At 39.8% G+C, this 26,598-nt stretch overlaps 2 protein-coding genes across 5 annotated transcripts in view; one reads left to right on the forward strand and one right to left on the reverse strand.

Annotated features, from left to right (window-relative positions):
• c7orf50.S (chromosome 7 open reading frame 50 S homeolog) overlaps positions 1–26,598 on the reverse strand; it is a 178,755-nt gene that overhangs the window by 39,447 nt on the left and 112,710 nt on the right. The gene's annotated exons all lie outside the window — the stretch shown is intronic.
• gpr146.S (G protein-coupled receptor 146 S homeolog) overlaps positions 2,588–26,598 on the forward strand; it is a 42,411-nt gene continuing 18,400 nt past the window's right edge. The window contains exons 1-2 of one of the 3 annotated variants that reach the window (XR_005964552.1): positions 2,588–3,596; positions 13,285–13,743. The gene's annotated coding sequence lies outside the window, so the exon portion shown is untranslated. Of the gene's footprint in view, positions 3,597–13,213; positions 13,744–26,598 lie in introns of those variants that run through there. The other 2 variants (XR_005964553.1, XM_018239146.2) reach the window with 2 other exon arrangements.

Genomic DNA, 26,598 nt, shown 5'->3' on the forward strand with positions numbered 1-26,598 from the left:
GTTTATCCAGAGGTTGAATTAAGGGACAAAGTAAAGGTAACCATGACCCATGTCTGTAATTTAAACCCCCAAGAGAAAACTGGGTTTAGTGATGTAATGTAAATTGGGGAGGGGGGGTGGACAAATACGTAACCAGTGTGTTGCAACCAACCAACATTTGTAGAGTGGAATCTGTATGGTTCTGATTGCCTATTCCCAAAATAGATCAGGAAAAGAATCCTGTTAGTAAATTATCATTTTTTTTGTGCAAAAGTTCTGGGAATACAACCAAACAATATAAAAACGATTGTAGTGTCTCCATAAAATATGAACAGAATTCTCTTTGTGATTGTTGTAGTCATTTGTAACCAACCAAACAATAGCTGGTTACATAGACAGAAACTTTCCTTGGATAACGGCAGAGACAGGGGTGATCCTGGGGCTACTGCTGCCCGAGGGGAGCCACATAGCTAGTGCAATGAGCGCAATAGCTCTTAAAGTTGCAAGAGGCGGCTTTTTGCTGAACCTTGCATCAGGGTGATAATGATCCATCAGTTGGCCAAGTGCCATATCTTATATACTGTATTTGTTTTAACAGAACATTGACAGGAAAGAAACTGGCAAGATTTGTCTTCAATCTAGAGAAATTATTGAGGGGAGTAACTGCTAGGGTTAAAGAAACTAGAATTTGACTTCAGCTTGGGCACCCTCAGGTTATTTTGCAACCACCATTGCTATTCAGCACCTACATGTTTAGGAGTGCTTGATTCTAGGAGACCAAGCGGAGTGTGAAATAATTTAGCCATGTCTTTTAAAAATGTAAAAACAGCAACCAAAAACCCCAAACTATTAGACTCACAGCTCTTTATGGTTGTAATATTATACTCAATATAAAACACCACCGTTTGGGTAGAAACACTATGGTACGAATATAGTTGCACTCTACCACAAGGTTCTCAGGAGCTGGCCAACACTGGCTTGGCCTTCGGCCCCTTATCCTTAATGTGGATTTCAAACCACCATAATTTTTGCCAAACAAATGACTTCCAAGTAGTCTCTCAATTATTAATTCCATCACAAACTTTATGCTCACCCCGTGTATTGCTCCCTCATTCTCATCTCTTTCCTTGTCTTTCCTGTTCTGCCATAGTCTGTGTTCTTCCCGCTGTGACACTGCTGTGCCTCCAAATCTCCAACTGCCATGACCTTATATTCATGTAAGAGTGTGCCCTAGCGGATGATACTTACGAATTCATCTGGGATTATGCACTAGGGCCGCAGAGTAATGTATGTATGTGAATTAATTGAGTGGTAAAGTATAATTAGATTACTGAAAGAAAATCACAAGGTGTCTATAGGCACTGGATTAGTTTAAAGGGATTCTGTCATGGGAAAACATTTTTTTTTCAAAATGAATCAGTTAATAGTGCTGCTCCAGCAGAATTCTGCACTGAAATCCATTTCTCAAAAGAGCAAACAGATTTTTTTATATTCAATTTTGAAATCTGACATGGGACTAGACATATTGTCAATTTCCCAGCTGCCCCAAGTCATGTGACTTGTGCTCTGATAAACTTCTATCACTCTTTACTGCTGTACTGCAAGTAAGAGTGATATCACCCCCCCTCCCTCCCCCCCCCCCCCCAGCAGCCAAACAAAAGAACAATGGGAAGGTAACCAGATAGCAGCTCCCTAACACAAGATAACAGCTGCCTGGTAGATCTAAGAACAACACTCAATAGTAAAATCCCATGTCCCACTGAGACACATTCAGTTACATTGAGAAGGAAAAACAGCAGCCTGCCAGAAAGCATTTCTCTCCTAAAGTGCAGGCACAAGTCACATGACTGGGGGAAGCTGGGAAATTGACAAAATGTCTAGCCCCATGTCAGATTTCAAAATTAAATATAAAAAAATCTGTTTGCTCTTTTGAGAAATGGATTTCAGTGCAGAAGTCTGCTGGAGTAGCACTATTAACTGGTGCATTTTGAAAAAAACATGTTTTCCGAGGACCCCTTTAAGGATTTGTTCCCAATTATACAGGTTCAAGGGACAGTAGCAGTAGCTGAATGTTTTCATGAAATGGATGAATTTTTGCCGGAATTCTTAATTTTTAAAAACCTGTCTGTAGCTAGCATGTGAGCAGTACCTGGCTTTAGCAATGATTCTACACCAGTAAAGGGCGACACACCCAGATCTATTGAACTATATCTCCCAGCACCCTTTTACAGCTGTGGCCTCTTGCCAGCTATCGGTTCCAAATCCAATGAATGGGAATCAGCTTATTTCTTACCCTTTTGCTGGACAATATATGGAGATTTTATATGTATGTTGACTAGGAAACTAAATACACATTGACTACAAGGAAGAATGTTTTGAGGTTGCAGCACAGGGTCAGACCAAATGAACTACTCTGTAGTTGAAAATTCTTGTTGTTGGCTACAAATGGGTTCAGTTAAGGGCAGGGGAGCCTGTTCTGATGGAAGCTCTGCGCCACAGCTTCTAATAAAATCATTATAAAATCCTATTTACAGTAAATATAAAAATATGGGAAATGTTTTGGGCATTCATACTTCGCCAGATATATAACTGAAAGATAAAGAGTTGGAACTCACTTCTGATAATCAGGGTTATAAATGAATAACAGCAGAAAGGGATACACCCTGAGGTTGTTATTTTTTACAACCTGTGCATTGAGTTTTGGACTGGCATGAGATAAGATAAATATGCATCTGATGCTCAGCCTTGGCAGAGGGATTATTCTGCGAGGGAGTAAAAGGACACTGCACACGTTCGCCAAGAGATGGAATGAAGGTGCCCTGCCTCAATGTTTCCGCAGGCAGGGCAGTGTTGATTAAGGCAAAAATAGACTTCTGACAACATGGCCACAAGATCAGCCCTACTTAAAAAGGAATCGAAAGCATGCACATCTTGGGGCCCCTCCCTGGCCTCACCTCTGGATGTTTGGAAATGTGCTGTTAGAAAATAAGAGTTTGGAGCTTTTCCTCCCTGTGCCGAGAGCAGGCTGGGTGCCAGGCAGCGTGAGCACACTGTGCATTGACTGTATTTAATGAAAGCCAGGAGAGAACACACTACACAGTGTTTCTGTGCAAAGGCAGCTAGCCTTCAGTGATTGCAATCAATAAAAACACTCGGCCAAGAGGCCCGGGGGTGGGGGGTAAGAGAGACACGGATTGTGAGGGAGAGATCTACTGAGTTTGCCTGCCCTTCTCTCCCTCCCCCTCCACCAAAAACAAGTGAAACTTTGGAAATAAGAAGACAAACAGGTCTCCTTTCAGCAGGCAGGAGTCCTGTGCATTTCCCCCCTCTGCTGGATGCCCAAAAAGCCCCAATCCTGCCGTTGACTGCAAAATGAAAGGTTTGTTGTTGTCCTGAGCTTTGTAAAAAGCTGGCTCCCAACAAGTGCAGCACTCAAAGCACAAAGCACAGCAGCATCTCTGAGCAAAAGCAAGATTTAAACGGAGCAGCCATGGGATTGAGTCCTATCAAACCACTGCAGGGTGGCTAATATCAGCTAATCTCATTTACCCATACTCATCTGCAAGAGTACTGCCAACGTCCAGGGATACATGAGCTCCAAGCCAAGTCATTGACAGGTAAGTCCTTGCTTAATTCTCACACTGTGCCATTCTACTCTGTTCTTGTCTATGTTTACATGCTGGGGGGGGTATATTAAATGCCCAGCAATTGAAAAAACAGAGGGGATGAATGCAAGAACTTGGCTCAGAAGAGCTGCTCCAGTTGCTTAGCATAATATTTACACCTGCAATGCTGCCAGCTATGGCAATGCCGGAGCCAGGGAGCACAGATGCATTTAGGAGCTACTCTATTCTACGGACTGCCTATAGGACTGCTCTGCCTACCATACACTTGTGACTTCATTACTATTAAACCATGCTACTCACAAGCTAATCAACTGCTAGTTTATGTCCAAATACAAGGCACCAGCACTACCAGAGAATTAACACAGAACACACTGATACACAAGCCTTTCTGGTTTATGGTTGAGTAAGAAGAGATTGTTGTAGGACTTGGAGACTCATTGGATTCCCTCACTCACTGAGCCAATAAAAGACATCACGTCAGCCCAGAAAGTTCATGTTATTGTTCCCATCAATGGCCGATACAGTTCAGCCCCTGTGCTCGTAGCTCAGCAGAGTTCACAAGCTCAGCATGGGGGACGTCATGAGCATTTGGCACGAACAGTGATGGGAAAAAGTATTTGCACCTTTCCTGGTTTCCTCTATTATTGAATATCTGTCTCAGTAACGAGACCTTGAAACAAAATGTCTTATTAAGCAACCTGAATAAGCATAAATCAACAGTTTTTTTATAATCTTTACCTTTATGTAAGCCACTCAAGTTATCCATCCCAGTAAAAACAATAACTGCTCCCCTACCCCATTAGTAGCAATATTAAAGCTTCCTATAATGTGACATCCATCTTTCTCATGTTTGTTGAGGAATTCTTCTTTGCCGCACTGTTTCCCTTCAGACACATGCATGATGAACTGCTCATTTCAGGTCCTGCCACAAAGCATTTCTACTGGGTTCAAATCAGGACTGTGATTAGGGAAATTCAAAACTGTAATGTTTCTCGACAGGCATTCAGATATAGCCTTGTTTTAGTGCTTTGGATAATGCTGCATAACCCAAACACGTTTCATCTCATAACAGATAATGAGACATTCTCCTAAACAGGGTGCAGGTATAAAAGCACACAAAATCCTCTGGAGCTGGGGCTTCTGGATAAGGAATCTTAATACCTTAAGTTTGTTAAAAATAATTTCAGCATTAACTAAACCCAACAGGATTGTTTTGCCACAGATATTTATGCAGCTTATTCAAAACTGTACGTTGTTTTGTACTACTGAGAAAAAAGAGAAAATTAAAGAGAAAAAGGACATCCTGAAATAAAGTAGAATTGTTTGCTTATAATGGACTGTGGGAGATGGCCTTCCCATAATTTGGAACTTTCTGGAAAGCTTGTGCCGTGTTAAGGGATTCCATACCCATACAGGGTAGGTTTCATGGTTTATTCAGTAATGTGCAGTTTTTCATGTCCTTATGGTGGTAGCACAGGTAGCGTTTTGGGGAGATTAGTCACCCAGCGACAAAACTCCTCTTCTTTGGGCGACTAATCTCCCCGAAATGCCTTCCCGTCGGCAAGAATTCGAATCGCCGGTGGGATTGCACTCGGATCGATTTGGTTTTCCTTGTGAGGCAACTTCAGGTGACTTTCGGAAAACTGAAGAGCTCCGAGTGCCATCCCACCAGGGGTCTACATTCTAGCCAACGAGAAGGCATTTCGGGGAGATTAGTCGTCTGAAGAACAGGAGATTTGTTGCTCGGCGACTAATCTCCCCAAAGCGATACGTGTGCCACCACCCTTAGCCTGCAAAGCATTCCCTCGCCATCATACTACCACCATATTGACCAAAGAGGTCCACTTTTGAACCATCAGTGCCAAAAGACTAGGGGATCATCAGTTTTGTGAGTTACTCTTGAATATCAGTGGTTTCTGCATTGCTAATCTGTCTGATAGTCCCATTTGTGTTCACTCAATAGGAATTAAAATGACTTTTTTTTACATGGGGACCATGAGAAATTAATAGCCTGACATTATTCAGCTACTAATGAACAAGATTCTTTGGCTTTCAGGGGATACTGGGAGATGTAGTTCAACCTTAGCTGTAGGGCTGGCATTGACGTCTCACAGACATGGAGATAGCTGGAAACTGTTTTGTGGATGGTGGGTACAGAGTGTCCCAGTTTGCAGAGTGTTTGCTTTAAGCAGATAGTTTAGAGGGGGGTATGGGGGAGGAGCTCCGTGGGTAATAAGAATAGCACTCATGTTTTCTTTCCTTTGAATGTCACTAATTTAGGGTATTAACATACCTCCCTGAAGTAGGAAGTACTAGCAAGACAAGTAGGTCCTTTCCTTGTTATTTTAGGGGCAGGGACGTGAAAGCATTAAATATGTAGAGAGAAAAAAATAGCTCGGGGAGCGTATTCACGTTGACAGGCTGCCAGACCCTAATTTGTTACACATGCTTAGCTGGATATGCTCTGCCCAGCTATTTCTTCACTCTTCGTTCCAGTGTTTGGCATGCACACGCAACCCTAGCCAGTTGAACACTGCCAGATAAGCACAAGGCAAATATATGTTCATTATCACGCAGCACTCTTTCATAACCCAACGACAACTACCAGAATTCTTCCACATACAGCCGAGGGTTTAATCATGCTGGGAGTTGTAGTCCAGTAATATATGGGAAACCAAGTAGACGAAAGAAAAGGGCTCATCCCTGTGTGCAACATTTGGAAACAAATCTCATGTCCATTTAACAGAGACTAAATAAAGGACTTTTTATAATACAGAAAAAATGTTGGGGCTTAGTGGGTGCACCTGCTATCAAGATATCAAGATATCAAGATGGTCTTGATATAGGTCTTAGGAACAGACCGAAACGTTGACCTGTTTTTAACATGTATTAAATAAAAATATGATATTTTAGATTTTGAAAAGGTCCCCAGCGTGCTCATTTTTGTTTTTTTTTGAGGTGGCACATTAAAGACGCCTGTAAAAATCAAGTTGTTAACATTATAGCTGGGCCTGGATGAACCACAATTTTGTTATCCAGCATCAAAGGACCTGCCCATTGCCTTCTGTTTATGGGACTGGTGACATTTGGTGTTTGGACAGTTGGTGACATTGCGACAGGTACACATACCAGTAACACAATCTGTACAGCAGGGACTCTGGCCTATTAAAGAGACCAGACAAAAACAGGAGAGATACCGTTTCCAGGGCTGTTACATTAACAAATAACAACATTTGTAATTAATACTGGAAAGTTGCTTACAATATCATTGATACCTTAATCTGTCCTCTAAATCTTCCCCACCAGTTTATTTGCACCTCTCTGCACTATCTCCAGCTCATTAATATACTTTTTATGCGCTGGTTCCCAAAACTGCACTGCACTGCATACTCATAAATATATATATATATATACATATATTTATGTAGATTTAATTATATCCAGATTTATGTTGATATAAATTGGTTGTACTGGCTGTTTCTCATATATATATATATATATATATATATATATATATATATATATATATATATATATATATATATATATATATATATATATATATAATCATTCAAGAGGGACCAGCACTCCGTATTTTAAATCATCAAGTGTTTATTATCACATCACTGTGCATCCAACGTCTCGGCCCCCACTTGGGCCTTTATCAGTGGGGGCCGAAACGTTGGATGCACAAAGATGTGATAATAAACACTTAGGGGCAGATTTACTAAACCTCGGGTGAATATTCGAATTTCAAAAAGTTAGAATTTCGAAGTACATTTTTGGATACTTTGACCATCGAATTGGACTTTGATTCGAACGATTTGAATAAAAAAATCGTTTGACTCTTCGACCATTCGATAGTCAAAGTACTGTCTCTTTAAAAATCCTTCGAATTCAATACTTCGCCAAGTTAAACCTACCGAATTGCATTATTAGCCTATGGGGACCTTCTACAAGCATTTTCTACATTTTTTGCATCAAATAAAAACCCTTTGATCAATGAAAATCGTTCGAATCGTTTGATTTTTATTTGATCGATCAAATGCTTATTTTTAGCGCTAAATCCTTCGAATTCGATATATGAATTCAAAGGACTTCAATACGATGGTCAAATTCGAACAGCCAGTACAACCAACTTATATCACTTAAGACTGGATATAATTAAAGCCTTCTGAGCAGTATAACTAGTGCCAATAACATTTAGTAAATGTTACAGACAAAGAGTAAATATACACCCTACTTACAAACTGCCTATAATTTCAGTTTCAGTCCAAGGCCATAGGAACGGGGCAGATCTGATTTCCATGTAAGCATGAGATTAGCAATAGAAAGTGCATGCAAGAGCCATACAAGTTTTATTACTGAGATAACATGTAGCTTCAATGTGATCATGTATAAGCAAAATACAGGTATGGGACTTATTATCCTGAATGCTCGGGACCTGGGGCTTTCCGGATAATGGGTCTTTCCATAATTTGGATCTTCACACCTTAAGACTACTACAAAATCATATAAACATTAAATAAACCAAATAGGCTGGTTTTGCTTCCAATAAGGATTAATTATATCTTAGTTTGGATCAAGTACAAGGTACTGTTTTATTATTACACAGAAAAAGGGAATCATTTTTAAAAATTTGGATTATTTGATTATAATGGAGTCTATGGGAGACAACCTTTTCCATAATTTGGAACTTTCTGGATAACGGGTTTCCGGATAACGGATCCCATACCTGTACATTGAACTTTGCTATCTTCCATAGCAAACAGAAAAAAAACTCCCAGCAATTTGTATAAAATGTTAATGGATTAACAGGGTGTTATTCTGGCACAAAAATGTATTAATAAAAAACAAAAATCAATATAATTTTAAGATGGGGCTGTTCTTGATAAGTACAACAAGGATACGTCTCATTTCTTGGAGATTTGCTTGGTAAAGCCAAACTACCCCTGTACAGGTGTGGGACCTGTTATCCAGAATTATCAGGATCTGGAGTTTTCTGGATAAAGGATCTTTCCATAATTTTGATCGCCATACTTCAATATATCATGGTTTGGATCAAGTACAAGCTATGTTTTATTATTACAGAGAAAAAAGGAAATCATTTTTTAAAATTTGGATTATTTGATTAAAAAAAGACCTGGCATTCAGGTCTTTTTGGGTTTCCAAAAAACAGATCCCATACCTTTACCCTTTTCTATAATATGTTGTCTTTGGGGGGGTTGCACTATTCAACTTGGCCTGGCTGATATTTAGCTTTACCTCTGCAATTGAAACCTCATACTGGCATTGGGCATCAGCCATGCTGAGAAACACCCTTTATTATGTTGCCCCTTCTTCTTCAAAGCCTTTAGCCTTTAGCTTGCATTCCCCTTCACTGTACCTACGCAAAAGACTTCAAAGGCATAAAACAGGAGACGCGTATGCTTTGCTATGCAGTTTTGGCTCTCCGCTGCTGGAATGTTCACTGAAGGTAATTACTCCAAAACCCCGTACTTAACTGTGGAAATAGTAGAAATTACCCTTATAATTATACCTGGGCTGTGACTCTGCATTTGGTTTGGATCATGTTGGAAATCAGCTGTTGCTTATCAGACCAGTACCCCAGCAGAAGAATAAAAAAAAAAAAAGCTAGGAATGGCATCCATCATTCCGACATGTTATATATTTATATAAGGGAATGTCTACGACACACATGGAATCTCATGCATGACAGTTTAAAGGAACAGTAACACCAAAAAATTTAAGTCTTTTAAAGTAATGAAAATAATCATGTACTGTTGCCCTGCTTCTTCTTCGTGCGACTAATCTCCCCGAACTGCCTTCCTGCACTCGCAACGCTTCATTTTCTGAAGTCGTCCGAAGTTGCCTTACGAGGAAACTTCGGAAAGCTGTATCAATCAGAGTGCCATCCTGCCGGCAATTTACATTCTAGCTGGCAGAAAGGCAGTTCAGGAAGATTAGTCGCCTGAAGAAGAAGCGATTTGTAGCTGGGCGACTAATCTCCCGAAAAAGCAGCATGTGTCTCTGCCCTAAAACTGATCTGTGTGCTTCAGAAACACTACTATAGTTCATATAAACAAGCTGCTGTGTAGCAATGGTAGAAATTGAAAAAAGGCTATATGGCACAGGTTAAATAGTGGATAACAGATAACACCATTATGTTCTACAGAGCTTATCTGCTGTGTAGCCTGAGCCTTTTCTCCTTTGAATGGCTGCCCCCATTGCCCCATTGTTTCTGAAGCAAACATAACAGTTTTACCAGTGCAGGGCAACATTCATTACTGTAAAACAATTTTTTTTTTTTGATGTTACCGTTGCTTTAAACCTCTTGCAGGGACAACAGAAAACTTTGTTTGTAGAAATGACCCAACCGACTCCCAAATGTCTTCTTTTTATGCACAGCCCTTGCTCAGCTTCTAAACCCACCGCTAGCTGCCCTTTACAAGGGGACATGGGTTGGAAAAAGAAAGGCAGATAAAGATATTGCAAGTTTAAATTCAGTCTCTCTCTAGAGAATCCCACACAAGCATCCCTTAGTACAAACACTTGGCCACATGCTGTGAAATACAGAAGCGGAACCTTTGATCATTTGTACCAGTTTCCACCCACAAAAATTCATGCATCTAAGGCAGAGAAGAAACTGTTGGTTTGCTGTGAAAATCTTCTGGCACCAGTCTCCTTGGCTGAAATAATAAATAAACAGAATAAAAAAAAAAAAGTAGAATATGATACTGGGGGAAAAAAAATGACAAAGAAATGTTCAACTCCCTCTCAGTAAGGGGTAAATATACGATATTCTCTCCTTTTCCAACTCACAGCAGTAGGTCCAGCATATATTTTCTAGGGATGCACCGAATCCACTATTTTGGATTCGGCTGAACCCCCGAATCCTTTGTGAAAGATTTGTCCGAATAACGAACATAAGCCTAATTTGCATATGCAAATTAGGGTGGAAAGGGGAAAACATTTTTTTACTTCCTTATTTTGTGACAAAAAGTCACGTGATTTCCCTCCTCACCCCTAATTTGCATATGTAAATTAGGAGTAAGACTGTTCGCCGGGCAGAAGGATTTAGCCGGATCCAAATCCTGCTGAAAAAGGCAGAATCCTGGCCAAATCCCGAACCGAATCATGGATTCGGTACATCCCTGATATTTTCACAGCGGCATCACTTATTCTGTTAAAATCGTACCACATATGAGCCAATCAGAGCCCTGAATTTGAACCCCCAGGAACTGTTTTCATGCTTGTGCTGCTCCACAACTCTTTATACAATTGAACGTGGCTCACAGACAAATAAAGATTGGGGACCCCTGTTCTATAGTGATACCGATACACATCTGATCTTTCCCAGTTTGTGCTGATTTGTACATGCCAAATTCCTATATTCTAAGTTAGCTCATGAGCCCAACCAGTGGCTTGTGAGTAGGGTTGCCACCTTTTCTGAAAAAAAATAATGGCCTTTCTATATATTTATCTTTTTTAATTGGGATCAACCATCATTTTTACCGGCCAGGCCAGTAAAATACCAGTCAGGTGGCAACCCTACTTGTGAGAAACATGTTGCTCACCAACCCCTTGGATGTTGCTCTCAGTGGCCTCAAAGCAGGTGCTTATTGTTGAATTCCGGGCTAAGAGACAAGTTTTGGTTGTATAAAAAACAGGTGTACGGTCAAACAGAGCCTCCTGTAGGCTACCTGTCCACATAGGGGCTACCAAATATACAATCACAGCCTTTATTTGGCAACCCAGGGACATTTTCATGCTTGTGTTGCTCCCCAAGTCTTTGTACATTTGAATGAGGGTCACAGGTAAAAAGGTTGGTGACCCCTGTTCTAAGTTATAAATCAGAACATAACAGTGTTTCTAAAATACTACTCACCAATAAAATAGTCCCGGCCTGCCAAGAAAAGGCCCAGCTATGTCCATCTACCCAAAACTCCACTATTTTGACCACTAAATGCATTCTACAGAAACTAACAGATCAGGACTTCTTTGGCTTGAGTCTTTCCCTTTGTCAGATTATTATTCAATCACAGAGCACCAACATATTCCACAGCACTGTATACAAGAACACTGAACAGCACCTGACATACAAACACAATAGTGCAACCAGGGTCCTGTTCCCAAGAACTTGAATTTCTCATTGAACAAACAGTATTCAAAGGTCTCTTCATAAACACACTAGGTATTACATTGCATAGAATTGCATCCAACTGGCAAGAGCAACATAATGAGGGGCATATGGGCAGAGACTATTATCTCATCAGTTAATTCAGATTAGATTTCATGAAAGCAAAGACATAAATAGTTGCCTGGACCATGCATTTTATTATTCAGTTCTCACTCAATAACCTACATTTTCTCAGGAACTCTTTTATAAGTCGTTTTAGGCCATAATGACAAGCCTATTAATAGTTAATAGGCTTAAGAGTAAAAGCAATGATTAGCACAATGACAAAAATGTTACACCCTATTTGTCAAATTCTTTTACTAGTAGATTCAGTAACTGACAGATCATGATACAGTCTAGCACTAAAGTCATGTCAAAACCAATATTTTCTACTGGGCGCCAAAGGCTATGTAGCACTCAGAATAATTAGGCCGGCTGTTGATTAAGTTACAGGAGGTATGGAACGAAGAGATGCACAACTGTCGGAAAGCCTTGCAGTGCTCTATGCACAGGAGTACAGATAAGGCAAAACCTAAATCACATTTTCAGCTTCCTTAAATTTGATTACTTCTTGGTAATCCTATGAGGATAGATGATTGTCTGGCTGGAACAGAACATTGTCTGTGCTGTTTAGAACATTGCCCCAAGAACAGGACTTGGAATAAAAGGAAGCCAAGAACACGCCAGAATATATTTATTTGAGAAAAGATATTGCTAAATTATCTGTGTTATATAAATATTTACATCCTTGTATGGGACATGTTATCCAGAATGCTCGGGACCTGGGGTTTTCCGGATAACAGTTCTTTCCATAATTTGGATCTTCATCGTCTGCTAGAAAATCATGTAAAACATTAAATAAACCCAATAAGCTGGTTTTACTTCCAATAAGTTCTATAGTCTCCTACAGGACCAGGAGCAGTAAGTTCAGTGGCCTTCAAGAAACTATTCTGACATCACAGTAATAGCAATAATCAGAAAAGCAGTTATCTAGAAAGCCCCAAATTATGGCAAATCCATCTCCCATAAACTCCATTTAGATAAAATTATTCACATTTTTAAAATGTATTTCCTTTTTCTCTGTAATAATAAAACAATACCTTGTACTTGACCCCAACTAAGATATAATTAATCAGCTTTGAAAGCAAAACATTCCTGTTGGGTTTATTTATTGCTTAATTAATGTTTTAGGAGACGGAGATCAAAATTACAGAAAGTCCCCTTAAGTAGAAAACCCCAGGCCCTGAGAATTCTGGATAAATGTTCCCGTATCCTGTAGCATATGCTTTTCCTGGGATTGACAGACCCCATTTAAGTCTTAAAGTGACACTGACACAAAAAATGTTCTTTTCAAAATATTATTCTACATTAAAAGTTACTTATAGGTCATGTTGATCGTTTTTCGCTGATAGTTCTGCTTTTGTCACAGCAACGTCTCTACTTTCTGCGAAAGCTGAAAAAAGCCCACCTTCCACCATCTATTCTCACTATCTTTTACAGAGGGCCTATTGAAAGCATTTTATGCAGCTGCATCACTACCTGGTATGGAAACTGCTCTGTATCGGATCGCAAGATCCTGCAGCAGGTGGTGAGGACAGCGGAAAAGATCATTGGGGTCTCGCTTCCAACCATTATGGGTATTTACCACACCCGTGGTCTCCAGAAGGCTACCAGCAATGTCAGGGATAGCACCCACTGCATCTCAACTCCCAAGGACTGAACTGAATACAATCTCTGAAATACTTTACATACCGGTAAATGAATGACCACCTTGTATGTCCACCTTGCCCAGCGGGACCGTGTACCTGCTAGGGTTGTTCACTTCAAAAACTCAAACTTGATGTACCCAGTATAGTCTTATGTATAGCACCATGGGTTCTGGAGGAACATTATTTTGTTTCTACTATGTACTGTATTACTGTATATGGCTGAAATGACAATAAAATCCACTTGACTTGACTTTTGTAATAGTAATTGTCACTTGAAGTTCCTAAACCTGACTGTTTTGCCATCCTGACTGCCCCTTCTCAACCTGTCAGTTAGAGTTTCTAATGCTAATGGACTACTGCTGCACAAATATGGCAGCCCCGTCATAGAGGAACATGGGAGTAAGAAAGGTCATGTAAAAGCATCGGGCAAATACTTTTATGGCAAAATTATAAATAGCATTCAAAGACAATGTTATGATAGATATTAAAAAAGGTTATTTTCTGGTGTCAGTATCTCTTTAGGTGAAAAAGTGAGCATACTTCTAAAAAGAGTACGGGCAACCTACAACCTTGCTGATACTGTACATCTACAACTTCCACCACTCCAACAACCCACGAGTTGTAGCACAACCCCTTTTGGAAGGCATTTGTTTGGCCTATTCTGTTTGTTTTGTTTTTTTTAAACAACAGTAAATTAGATTTAAGCCTGTGTCCTCCTCTAAGCAGTTTTAAGGCAAGATAATAATTGTGCCGTGTTCCTTGGCCATGTTCACGACACAAGGAAAACATCATGATGTTCCTCTCATTTACAAGGCAGATGTTTTAACACAGCTGAACAAGCAATGTAATGATGCCTTTTGCCTTCTCTAATATATACACACCGAAGGCTCGGATCCCCAAAGACTTCTCTTTCAGCACTTAGCTTCGTTTATTTAGTACATTGCTCTATTATTGGCTCAGAAGGAACTGCATTGTTATTTTTAAAGCTTGAGCCTTTAAAAATCTTCAACATTTATTTTGAGAAACTGCTACAAGAAAAGACCCACTGACTTTCTGTGTAACAAAGGCCTTGTGGATTCTAGGAAGATTCCACTTCAGCTGCTGATGGAATAGATAGATCCAATGGATAGCAGCATGGCTTTGGTGAAAATCTTTATGCTGTTGCCAAGAATCTGTTCCTCTGTTGGTCGAAATGCCTGTAACTGGAAATATTGCCTCTGCTTGGGTTCAGGAAAAATATTGCATTTCAGCTCTGAAATTTGCTGCACCATAGCAGAAGCAATGTTTTCAGGTGCAGGCACTTCAATCAGAAGAGAAATAGGTTCTCGGCCTGCAGAGAAACGCAGGCTGAGATCCACAATGACTGGCACCAGCTTTAAGTGATTTATATTTATATAAACCAGCTGTCCCCGAACTTTTTTTTTACTTGTGAGCCACATTCAAATGTAAAAACAAGTTGGAGAGCAACACAAGCATGCAAAAAGTTCCTGGGGGTGCCAAATATGGGCTGTGATTGGCTATTGGTAGCCCGTATGAGGACTTGCAGCCAACAGGAGGATCTGGTTGGCAATACAGTACAGTGGCGGAACTACCAGGGGAGCAGGGGGTGCGAGCGGGCCAGGGCCCGCACCCCCTCAGGGCCCCCCGGCAGTCCGCCTGCCTATGTTGCGGGGCATATTCGCGGGCAGTTTCCGGGTGTACGGAGGGGGGCGGGGCCCGGCTGCGCCAGGGCCCGCCCCCCTCTAGTTACACTCCTGATACAGTAGGTTTTTATATAACTAAAACTGGCCTTCAAGCCAGGAATTAAAAAAATAAGCACCTGTTTTGAGGACACTGGGAGCAACATCCAAGGGTTTGGAGAGCAACAAGTTGCTCACGAGCCAGGGCAACAAGGGCCCCCCGGCAGTCCGCCCGCCTATGTTGCGGGGCAGTTTCCGGGTGTACGGAGGGTGGCGGGGCCCGGCTGCGCCAGGGCCCGCCCCCCTCTAGTTACACTCCTGATACAGTAGGTTTTTATATAACTAAAACTGGCCTTCAAGCCAGGAATTAAAAAAATAAGCACCTGTTTTGAGGACACTGGGAGCAACATCCAAGGGTTTGGAGAGCAACAAGTTGCTCACGAGCCACTGGTTGGGGATCACTGATATAAACCATTAAGCACAACTAATTACAAGGTGTTCCATCTGCATAGGGATCACAGGGAACAAAAGGGCATTTTTTTAGGTACACCTCACTTTAGTGGGTTAACATTTATATACACAGCTTGGTACATAAAAAGAGGTGTCCTTTTTTCCAATAACTACACTACTATTACTATGACTACTACATCTACTATATACACTATTACTTGGGCACGTGAACAACACATGCCCAAAAATCACCACAGTTAGACTGGCCTACCAATATACTGGGAGAAATATTGGTGGTACTGCTGTTTTGGGCTCACAGTAGTTCTCCAGGGTGTGCGACAGACACAGTTGGTTTTGATGGTGAAAATAAAATTTTGTGTATTATGCAGATTCCTCCATACAGCCCCCCTGATGTGATTGGATTCTGTTCTCAAGCTAGACTAGGTCACTAATACCCTAGACTTGACAGCAGTGCCACCTGCTTGGTCATAATAGTAGTTCCTTGTTTTCTGTTTTGTGGAGTGTTATCTATCACAAATAACTTCCTTTTTACAAGTCTAAAACCTCTGTGATTCCTTTGTTTAGGGTTCTGACTCTTTGTGGGTTCAGAATCCATAGAGTTGGCTCAAATAAATGTCTTTCCATGACAATGGTAGTCGGGGTGAGAGCTCGGCATTGAAGGTACTGTGAAAATGCTGAGGTTTTTGGACAAAATCTGCTCCCATCACTACACAGTAATGCCTGCAATCAAACGTTGCTTAGTGTGCATGCTCCCAGAGCCAGAAAATGTCATACTTACTACAATAACTTCCAAAAGCAGAAATAAATTAACACTGGGCTGAGGTATTTTCTGTGCAGAATGAAAATGTATACATTATAAAAGTTGGACGTTACTTTGCCACATCTGGATCTCTGAAACATCAATAGTCCTACATTTGGACATCGTACAACTCCAGGGTCCTCTGATACAACTCGGACACATATAGATTTGGCCTAGAATGTAACTTGTAAAATCCCTGTGTTATAAGAAAAAGAGGGCATAATATATATTTTTGTATGTGTGTTTTGGTAACAATGTACATTAGGATTGATTCACATGGCTCTGACTTGCATTAAAATGACCCAGGGGAGGCGTATTTTTCAGCATAGCAGAAAATCTAATTGAGTTTAAATTACACCAATATCTGTTTTTGCACAAAATTATGAAATAAAATATCTCTGCTGAGCTTGTGAATGAGAAAAAAAAGCACATTGTTCACATAAAGCCAAAACTTCCCAAGAGGGCTTTCCCCTCAACTTTAAATTGTCCCAGATCTTTCCGGCTGATCCAATAAAAAGGCAGCCATGTTGCCCTGCAGTCAGTTAATTTCTTGGGGGGGGGGGGGGGTCTGGCATCAATGTACAGATTTCACATGCCTGCAGTGTAGTAGTCAATCCTTGGCTAACCTCGGCAAGCCTCCCAGTTCTTTCTGCGGTTAGGGATCGGGAGTGCTGACAACATTTGCACGGAGCTAAATAAATATTTACCCATTTGGCAGCTCCATAGACACGCTACAAAGTAGATATTCCCTAGGACTATTCCCAGCTATGAGTGAGTGTCTGCATGGCTTAGTGGCTCATTATTAGACGTTAGCTTGTATGCAATAGGTGAGTCAGTATATCAAATCATTTTTTTTTTCTGTGAATTTATTTTGTTCTGAAACGGACAAGGTATCACTACGTTTACATATGATACATATTTCCCTCTAATAAGCACAATTCTGTTGTAGATTTTTGTGGCATGGTTTCCCTTTAAATCGACATCTGGCAATTGTTATAACATTTAGGGGGTTATGTATGTATGTATGTATGTACTAAGTTTGCCCAGGAGCAGTAACCCATAGCAACCAGGTAACAGCAGGTAGGATTTACTAGTCACCTGTTTAGAAGCAAACATCTTATTGGATGCTATGGGTTACTGCTGCTAAGAAAACGTAGTGCCTTTTATTATATTTTATGTTATTAATATTTTATAAATTGCTCCCACTGACAAACAATGAAGTATCTCTACATACTGAAACATGTTTGTCAACAATACGGTGGTTTTTAACTTGCCTTACCAGATTCAAAAATGGGAAAGAGAGATAGATGTTAAAGGGGTAGTTCACCTTCAAGTTAACTTTTAGTTATTCTTAGCAACTTTTAATTGGTCTTTATTTTTTTTTTAGAGATTGTGAACTGTTTATCTTCATATTCTGCCTCTTTCCAGCTTTTTAAGTGGGGGTCACTGACCCCGTCAGCCTAAAAAAAATTGGCCCTGTGAGGCTATAAATTTTATAGTAATTGTTACTTTTTACTGCTTATCTTTCTATTCAGTCCCTGTGCATATTCTAGTCTTACATTGAAGCCACTGCCTGGTTGATAGGGTATATTGGACCCTAGAAACCAGATAGCTGCTGAAATTTGAATCTGGAGAGCTTCTGAATAAGCAGCTAAATAATTTAAAAACCAAAAAATGAAGACAAATTGCAAATTATCTCAGCATATTAGTATCTAAATCATGCTAAACATAAAAATACCCAGTTAAAGGAGAACAAAAGATTAATTTTAGTATTTCTAGAGGGCCCTGCCTACCTTCTACCAAAACATACCAGTTTGCTCAACTGTTGAGACAAATCAGAGTTGTGCAGCTGGGTTAAAGGGCACCATATTGTACCATTTTATGTTCCAGACTGGGCTGCAGGTGCCCACCAACTGGTGCAGTTCAGAGGGTGAGTGGCCTTTCCAGAAATGATCTCTTCCAGAAATGTTCTCCTCTTTACTTATAGGTTCACTTTATAAAGGTATGCTCTGAAATACAATCCATAATTTAATTATTTAGTAAGTAATGCCTCTGTCTCTGGACTGAATCTTAGACCAGGGGTTTTACATATTGAATTTAAAGCATTGTATCTAACGATAATTAAAAAAAAGATGTATCCATTCAATAGGATACCTTTGTGATCAATACAGATTTATGCTTTTAGCACAGCATAAAGTACAGGTATAGGATCCGTTATCCAGAAACCCGTTAACCAGAAATTACGGAATGAATCAAATAATCAAATAATCCGGATGAAAATGATTTCCTTTTTCTCTGTAATAATAAAATAGTACCTTGCACTTGATCCCAACTAAGATTTAATTAATAATTAAATATTGGAAGTAAAACCAGCCTATTGGGTTTATTTCATGTTTACATGATTTTCTAGTAGACTTTAGGTATGAAGATCCAATTTACGGAAAGGTCTGTTATCCGGAAAACCCCAGGTCCCGAACATTCTGGATAACAGGTCCCATACCTGTTCAAGGTATTGTCTAATCATTACGTATTTAAAAAGGGAAATCTTGTTTTTTTAATGCCAATTCCATATTACAGAGCTTTTTGTATAGTGAGTCGACAGATAATAAATCCCATACCTGTAGTTCTGGAGAACCAAAGCTTCTTTTATAACTTAAAAAAGGCTAATTAGTAGGCAAGAATGAGATCACATAACAGAAATGAGAAAAGCACTGAGCTGGGGAGGATGCGTGGGCTTCCTTGCTTCTGGAAATCATGTTTACTGAAAGAATGCCAGATTTCATTAACCGCGCCAGAAGGGAATATATTGTGAGAAAAAAAGAACATAGAGGCCAGTAAATGGCACCTGGAAATGTGCTGTTCAGCAGGTGCAGCTTTACGAGAGGGCTCTGTCAGTGGATGGAATAAAAGCCAAACATATAATATTTAAGAGCTCCTTCTGACATCTGTTTGCCAAACTGCCGGAATATTAAACTCTGTGGAGAAGTGTGCGGAGAAGCTTTGCAGTGTGAAATCAGGGAAAGGCCCATTTGCTATGTTGATTTTAGCCTATTTATTGCAAGGAAAACAGGTTAGAGAATTAAAGATTATATATGCCAAGCAGGTAAACCATTATCTAGAAAGCTCTGAAATACAATCTACAAAATGACATTTTCCATCGAGTACTATCAGCAAATCATTTTAATTAGAATTCTTATTGTGTCACTGATGGGCTTTTTCTCTGTAATAATCAAACTACTTCAGTGCCTAAAATGCATAAATCCACATCGCTGGCAAAACAATGCAGTTGGGTTTTGAGTATTTCAGATAATAGAAGTCATTGCTATAATTATATAATGAGGATATTTCTTTCAGCGTGAGCTTCCTGGAACATACAGAACATCATTGGCGGTCTTTCTGCAGTGGCAGTGGCTCTCCCAGCAATCTTACTGGCAGTCAGTTCCAATGTAACTGCCACACTTAATAGTATGTGCCATTGGTTAGAATCAAACTGTGATCATTTTATATTAAACATGACACGTGACTGTGTAGGACTGGGTAGTATTATTGAAACTAGAGCCCGTGTTCTTCAGAATACTATTCTGAAGTAGCTAAAAATATCGAGGAGCAGATTAATCAGTAACAAACATGCTTTCTGGCCGCACGCATTCGTTTACTCATCTTCCTGACATCTGCCAATTTCCTAGAACTGAGTTGTGATGAAATGTTATTTTCCTTTAAAATGAGCCAGGCAGTGACAGTGACTATCTGCAAATATAATGGGAAGAGGGTCAAGGCCCAATCTGATTTATTCCTGATAAATGTGCGTGTACAGAATATGTGTCTTCCTGAAACATCTTGGCTGTTGGAACTGTTCCGTCCGGGACCTCAGTGTTCCTGGATTCTACACTCGTAACGACTTTCTGCACTCAAATGACTTCAGTCGGTCAATAATCAGTCTCATACATGCAAGAGAAAGGCTTATGGCTAGGGCTGTCTGCTGCAATTTTGAAGTATATAAAACATTGTTGCAAATATAAGGACTTTGCTCCCCATTAATGCTGTTCTTATGCCACCAAAAAGCCTACGTGCACATTGCACTGTTGTCATACCTGGGATTTTTAATGGTTTGACCTTAGATTTACAATGAATTCTTTGAATTGATTTTTACTGGAATAGTCCAGGAGCAAGATAAATAGTCCTGCACTGTCCAAACTGGAATATTTTGATTAAGAGATCAAATTGGTTGTATGAGAAGAGAATTATTGAACCAATGGGATCTGAAAAATCATTCCATGTCTACTTGTGGCAATGACACTCATTTCACTTTACTTTTAATTCAATTATGAGGTCGATTTAAACTGATAAAAAACACAAGTAATGAATGTATGGTATGTGCCTTAGTATGGGACAGGTTACGTACCCTTTTTGATACAACAATTATGGGACCTGTTATCCAGAATACTCAGGGGTTATACGTCCATATAATCCTATATGGACGCAACTACACAAACTCACTAACGCGCGCAGTGTACTGAACGCTACCTTTTACGCTAGACTTCCTTCGCCACCTCAAACCAGGCGAAGCGCAATAGAGTAGATAGGGATTGCTTGAAAAAAAGGTCACATTTTTTCTGGCGTTTTTTCTATATTATGGGTGATAGGCTGAAAAAGATTGAAAAATTTTTTTTTGGGGCTCCCCTCCTTCCCCCCTACATTTCCTAACTCATGGCAACTTAAACTATACAGTGGGCACATGTGTAGGGCAAAAAAAAAATTTTATTTGATGTTTTGAAGGTTTCCCAGGCATTTGTAGTGATTCTACGTATTCCTCCATTGGAATTTGAATTTGGCGCCATATGCAAATTAACCATCGCTAGCGTAACTTCGCTTCGCGAATCAACGCTAGCGCAACTTCGCAACCTTACCCTACCCCTGTGCGCAACTTCGGATTTTAGTGAATTTGCAGAGCGCTGGCGAAACTACACCTGCCGAAGCGTGGCAAAGTTGCGCCTGGCGCAACTACGAATCTTAGTGAATTTGCCCCATAATGTCTGTAAGAGCGGGATATGGATGCAAGTATCCTGGTGGGCCCTACAAGGCCAAATGCAGCACTGATACAGGTATTGGACCTATTATCCAGAATGCTCGGGACCTAATGTTGTCCAGGTAATGTTGTTCCGTAATTTGGATCTCCATAACCTAAGTTTACAAAAAAAAATTATTTAAAAATGAATAAAACCCAACAGGCTTGTTTTGCCTCCAATAAAGATTAATTACATCTTAGTTGAGATAAAGTACTGTTCTATTATCATTACAAAGAAAAAGATAATCATTTAAAAAATTTGGATTACTTGGATAAAATAGAGTCTTTGTGAGATGGCCTTCCCGTAATTTGGAGCTTTCTCAATAACGGGTTTCTGGATAACAGATCCCATACCTGTATTATACAGTGAGTTTTAGCTCTGAATATGTAGGAGTGACTTTACTACTGACAAATATGAATTGTAATCTTTCAGTGGGCATGCATTCAAGTCATGAGAATTTGCATTCCTTACATTCATGTGTAGTTGCATAATGATTCTTACATGAGGTTTCTTTCTGTTTCATTTGTAATCCACCCCATTAGCTCTCCCAGCCAAAACGGATTATGACATTAATATTTCTGTGAAAACCTCCGAACGAGTTAAAATGAAGTGCATGGCAGGAAACAAACCTCATGGTGGCAAACAGCTGAAGTCAGGGTTACAGAGTGACCTGAGTAAAACTTTCCAACATACATTAAGCAGTTGCAGTGATTTATAATTGTAAACTGCAGCTGAAATGTCTTTTTTTGATCATCCCTGGGTCCGACTCTTGAAGCAATGTAGCAGAAGTCAGTCCTCCTTCAGGTCTTTTTATCAAATGACTTCCGCCACATTGTTTCAACAAATATTGTTTCAAAACAAATTATATTTAGGAATTACTGTAAAACCTTTTTCATATTTGAACTGATGTATATTGGAAAGTTGCTCAGAACTACCTTTGCTTTTAACAGATAACAGCTCCAAGGCCACTAATGGGAGTCACCGGGCAGGCAGCAATATCTCACGATGCCTTGAGTATTTCATCACAGGCCTATTAACTACACAACATGCAAGGCATTGTGAGAATCTTGACTAGAGAAGAGCTGGCTTCTTGATTCAGGTCCAGCAGTGAAGAATGATTTCCCTTTTCCCTGTAACCATAAAACAGTTGTTTGTACTTGATGGTAACTAAGCTGCATGAATGCACATTGGTGGCAAAACATTGCTCTTGAGTTTATGTTATGTGTAAATGTTTTTTAGCAGACATAAGCTATGGAGATCCATACTACAGAAAGAACCCTTATCTGGAAAACCCCAGGTCCCGAGCATTCCTAATAGATCCCATTCCAGTACTAAGATGACAGGGTAACACTTCAGCCTTCTGATTTACCAGATCTCTATTCCCACCACTGTGCCTGAAGCCAACCAATTTCTTCGGGGTAGATTTACTAAAGGGTAAAGGGGCTGTCGCTAGCGAAAATTCGCCAGTAATTTCATCCACAGGGACATTGTCAATTAACTAACAGGCACAGAGGATAATTCACTAGTGAAAGAGACCATCGCTCGCACAGTTTTGTGCCCTTTCCCCAGGTGCATTTTTCGCTCAGGCAAAGTCACTAAAGTGCGAATTTTACAGAACGTTACCTCCTTCACCAGAGTTTCCTTCACCAGCTTAGACCTGGCAAACTGATAAGATGAATCTACATCCTCCTTAATCTTATTTCATATCCTGTACGCCAAAAAGTCATAAATATAAAAAAAACGCTGGCGTTTTTTCAAATTTTGAAACGGGATTGTCTTTAAAAGTTGTAACTATTACAAATTTTTGTTTTACCATTTAAGAGCCGTGCCATATTTGTTTTAGGGTGGGCTCATGTCTAGGGCATTAGAGGATCTCTTTTGCCTTTATTTTGCTTCCTTGGACATTCTTCATAAGTACATTTAAGCATTTGCACCATCACTAATAAAGTGTCATAAATACAACTTATTATCCTATTCAAATTCACCTAAGCGTAAGAATACAAACAACGTTTTGCTAGGTAGAAACGTTCGGCTACAGAGACGCAATAGTGAATCAGTATATTGGTAACTAATTTGCACCTGGCAGAGTGGCGTGAAGTGTGGCGAAGCCTTCGCAGGCGAAAATATGCCCTTTTAGTGGATTTGCCCCTTAGTTTTTAACCTGCTCTTAAAGAATACCTGTAGCTAATCCCACTTTATATAAAAATAATCAACTGGAGCAGGCACATAAATGTATAGAAGCTTCCATATTGCATATTATATAGTATGCTAACACTGGCACAGTCCTCAGCTGCAAAATTCAAAGAACCAGAAGTGGGAAACATAAAGGAAACATTTCTCATTCCACAGGTCTTAAAGGGCCACAACCCTCTAAATCAGCACTCTTTGCAAAGGCATGTAAGGCCACAAGCAATTTTTGTAGGACAAGTATATATTAAAGTCTTGTGCCCACTTGGAAAGTTGTTTTCCCCCTCTGTAATCATGTGTCACGTAATGACTTCCTTCCTGTCAAAACACAACAGTCTAGTCATGTTTCATGAAAGAGCCTTCACACAGAGCTGTCAGCAAGGGCCCGGCACAGCCTTAATAGCATTAAGTAGCTGAGTGGGAGGGAAATTAAAGGTTAACTAATGCAAAACAGCTAAACCTCTATCTCTATTCCACCCCATGCACATATCATTTAAGTTGGCACATTAAGAAACTCAGAAAATGATACTGACCATAATTATTCAAGAAAATGGAAAAAATACAAATTTTAAGCTAATAAGGTTTCTGTGCTGCCTATAGTAACAAAAGGGTTCCCATTCTAGGCTTGGCTACACAGCAAGAACGATGAGAAATAAAGGATAATAATAAAGTTGTTAGTGCAGACACGCTCTCTATTATCAGAAGAATGTACTTATATAGATAAAAATGCAGTGCAGTGAGATATAAGGATATAGTGTAACCTAGAGAGCGGCTCTAATTGAAAACAAGCAACTGCCTATATCCCAGAATACAATGTGGCATAATAACTACAAGTCTGTGGGTCACTGGGAAAAATCTGCTCCAGGGCTCCTCTCCTTGTCACCACCCCTGAAAAAATACAATGCCTTCATTCACTAGCAGTTTTATCCTTCTCCGCCTTCATTCAACCCCTGCATGCAGAATTATGGTTTGGACTCCTCACACTGCAGTTTCTTGCTTTCGGCGAGGAAAGATTCCCTTCTTTTTTTTTTTTAGGTCTCTCAGTCCACGAATCCCCAGCGCTGTCACAATCCCTATAGTTTTGCCTCAGCACTGGGCCCGGAGTCTTTTGCACATTAGGCTTGCTATGGATTACTGAATATGTGGGGGATCTTGTGCAAAGAAGAATGTGTTCTGTAATTTGGAGCTTTCCTGATAATGGGTTTTTGGATAACAGATTTCCATACCTCTATACACATTCATATTACAAAACAGAAATGTCATTTTTCTTGTATAATTGAAATAGCACGTTTTGAGATTTTTTAAAAGAGAACCTAAACACTTTACAAAACAGATGATAAAGGCAATCCCTAGACTGAGACATAAAGATCCTGAAAGCGTTCCATTCTGCTAACAATACTGAAAGCAGATAAGCAAGAACACAATGTTGCCCTACGCACGGGAGATGGAAGCGAGTAACACTGAGCCCCTTTGTATACTCTGGAACACTGTAACATTTCTCTTGTGGAGAAGGAGGCATTTTTGTAACCATTTATGTTTATTTCCCAGCTTCTTTCTACGTCAAACCAATACAAAAAGATAAATTCTACTAACAAAATACCAAGCCCTCCTACACTGCTGTTGTTGTGTGTGTACTTCTGTGGTTCACTATGGTGTCATTCTGAGACAATTTGCAATTGATTTTTATTTATTATAATTTGTGTTGTTTAAGTTATTTAGATTTTTATTCAGCAGCTCTCAGCAATCTTGTTGCTAGGGTCCAAATTAGCCTAGCAACCATGCACTGATTTGAGTAAGACTGGAATATGAATAGGAGAGGCCTGAATAGAAAGATGAATAATAAAAAGTACCAATAAAAATACATCTGCAGCCTTACAGAGCATTTGTTTTTAGATGGGGTCAGTGAACCCCACTTGAAAGCTGGAAAGAGTCAGAAGAAGGCGGCAAATAATTCACAAAACTATAAAAGTAAAAAATGAAGGCCAACTGAAAAGTTGCTTAGAATTAGGCATTCTATAACATACTAAAAGTTAACTTAAAGGTGAACCACCCCTTTTGAGCAAGTGGCATGGGCTGAAAGGTGCAAAAGCCAGTCTTGCTTGCTCCAAGGCTGTTAACCCACTGGCTTCTGCTACATTGTTTTAAAAGTTAGGATCACAAGGGCAGAGAATAGAAAGAGACAGACATTAGTTTCATAGCAATTTACACGGATACATTTAAAACCATTGAAAAGGTGTAAAGAAGTTGCTATCATCAGGCAGGATTTTCTTTTTGGGTTTACATCCTCTTTAAGGAAAACTAAAGTCATTTTATTTGGACTAATAAAATGAAACATGTTTTAACACCAATTTATATAATGAATGGAGTGGGTTTAATTTATGTGTGTGTTAAGCCCCGCACAACGTGTTCCTTACTCGTACTGTAAAATGTAAATTGCCGTCACAGGAATCCCTGTCTTAGTAAATGTTTAGAATAATTACGTGCAACAATGATGTATTTTGGTAAATATATGTGTATCTTGGCAGGAACTCCCAGAGCCCAGAGCTCTGTTTTACTTCACTGCCAAAACACATTAGCTGAGGGACTTGGGAAACTTTGAAGTGAACATGATGTTTCCCCAGAATCAAGGTCTGTACATTGTATTTGTAGGGGTACATCAGAAGCACAATCAAAGCTACATGAACTGAGATGTCATCACCTCTACATAATCAGAGGCATTGAATTTTAACCTTTTTCTGAGACTAAACACTCATTATATATATACTATACTAGGTATATACTTATCTTTTTGGGCTGAGAGAGAGAGAGAGAGAGAGAGAGAGAGAGAGAGAGAGAGAGAGAGAGAGAGTAGTGCAGTGGTACCCAAAAATCTACGGTACCCTGCGGGTTGCGGGTATAAGTTC

This window comes from Xenopus laevis, chromosome 9_10S (assembly GCF_017654675.1).
Source record: "Xenopus laevis strain J_2021 chromosome 9_10S, Xenopus_laevis_v10.1, whole genome shotgun sequence".
Classification (NCBI taxonomy): domain Eukaryota; kingdom Metazoa; phylum Chordata; class Amphibia; order Anura; family Pipidae; genus Xenopus; species Xenopus laevis.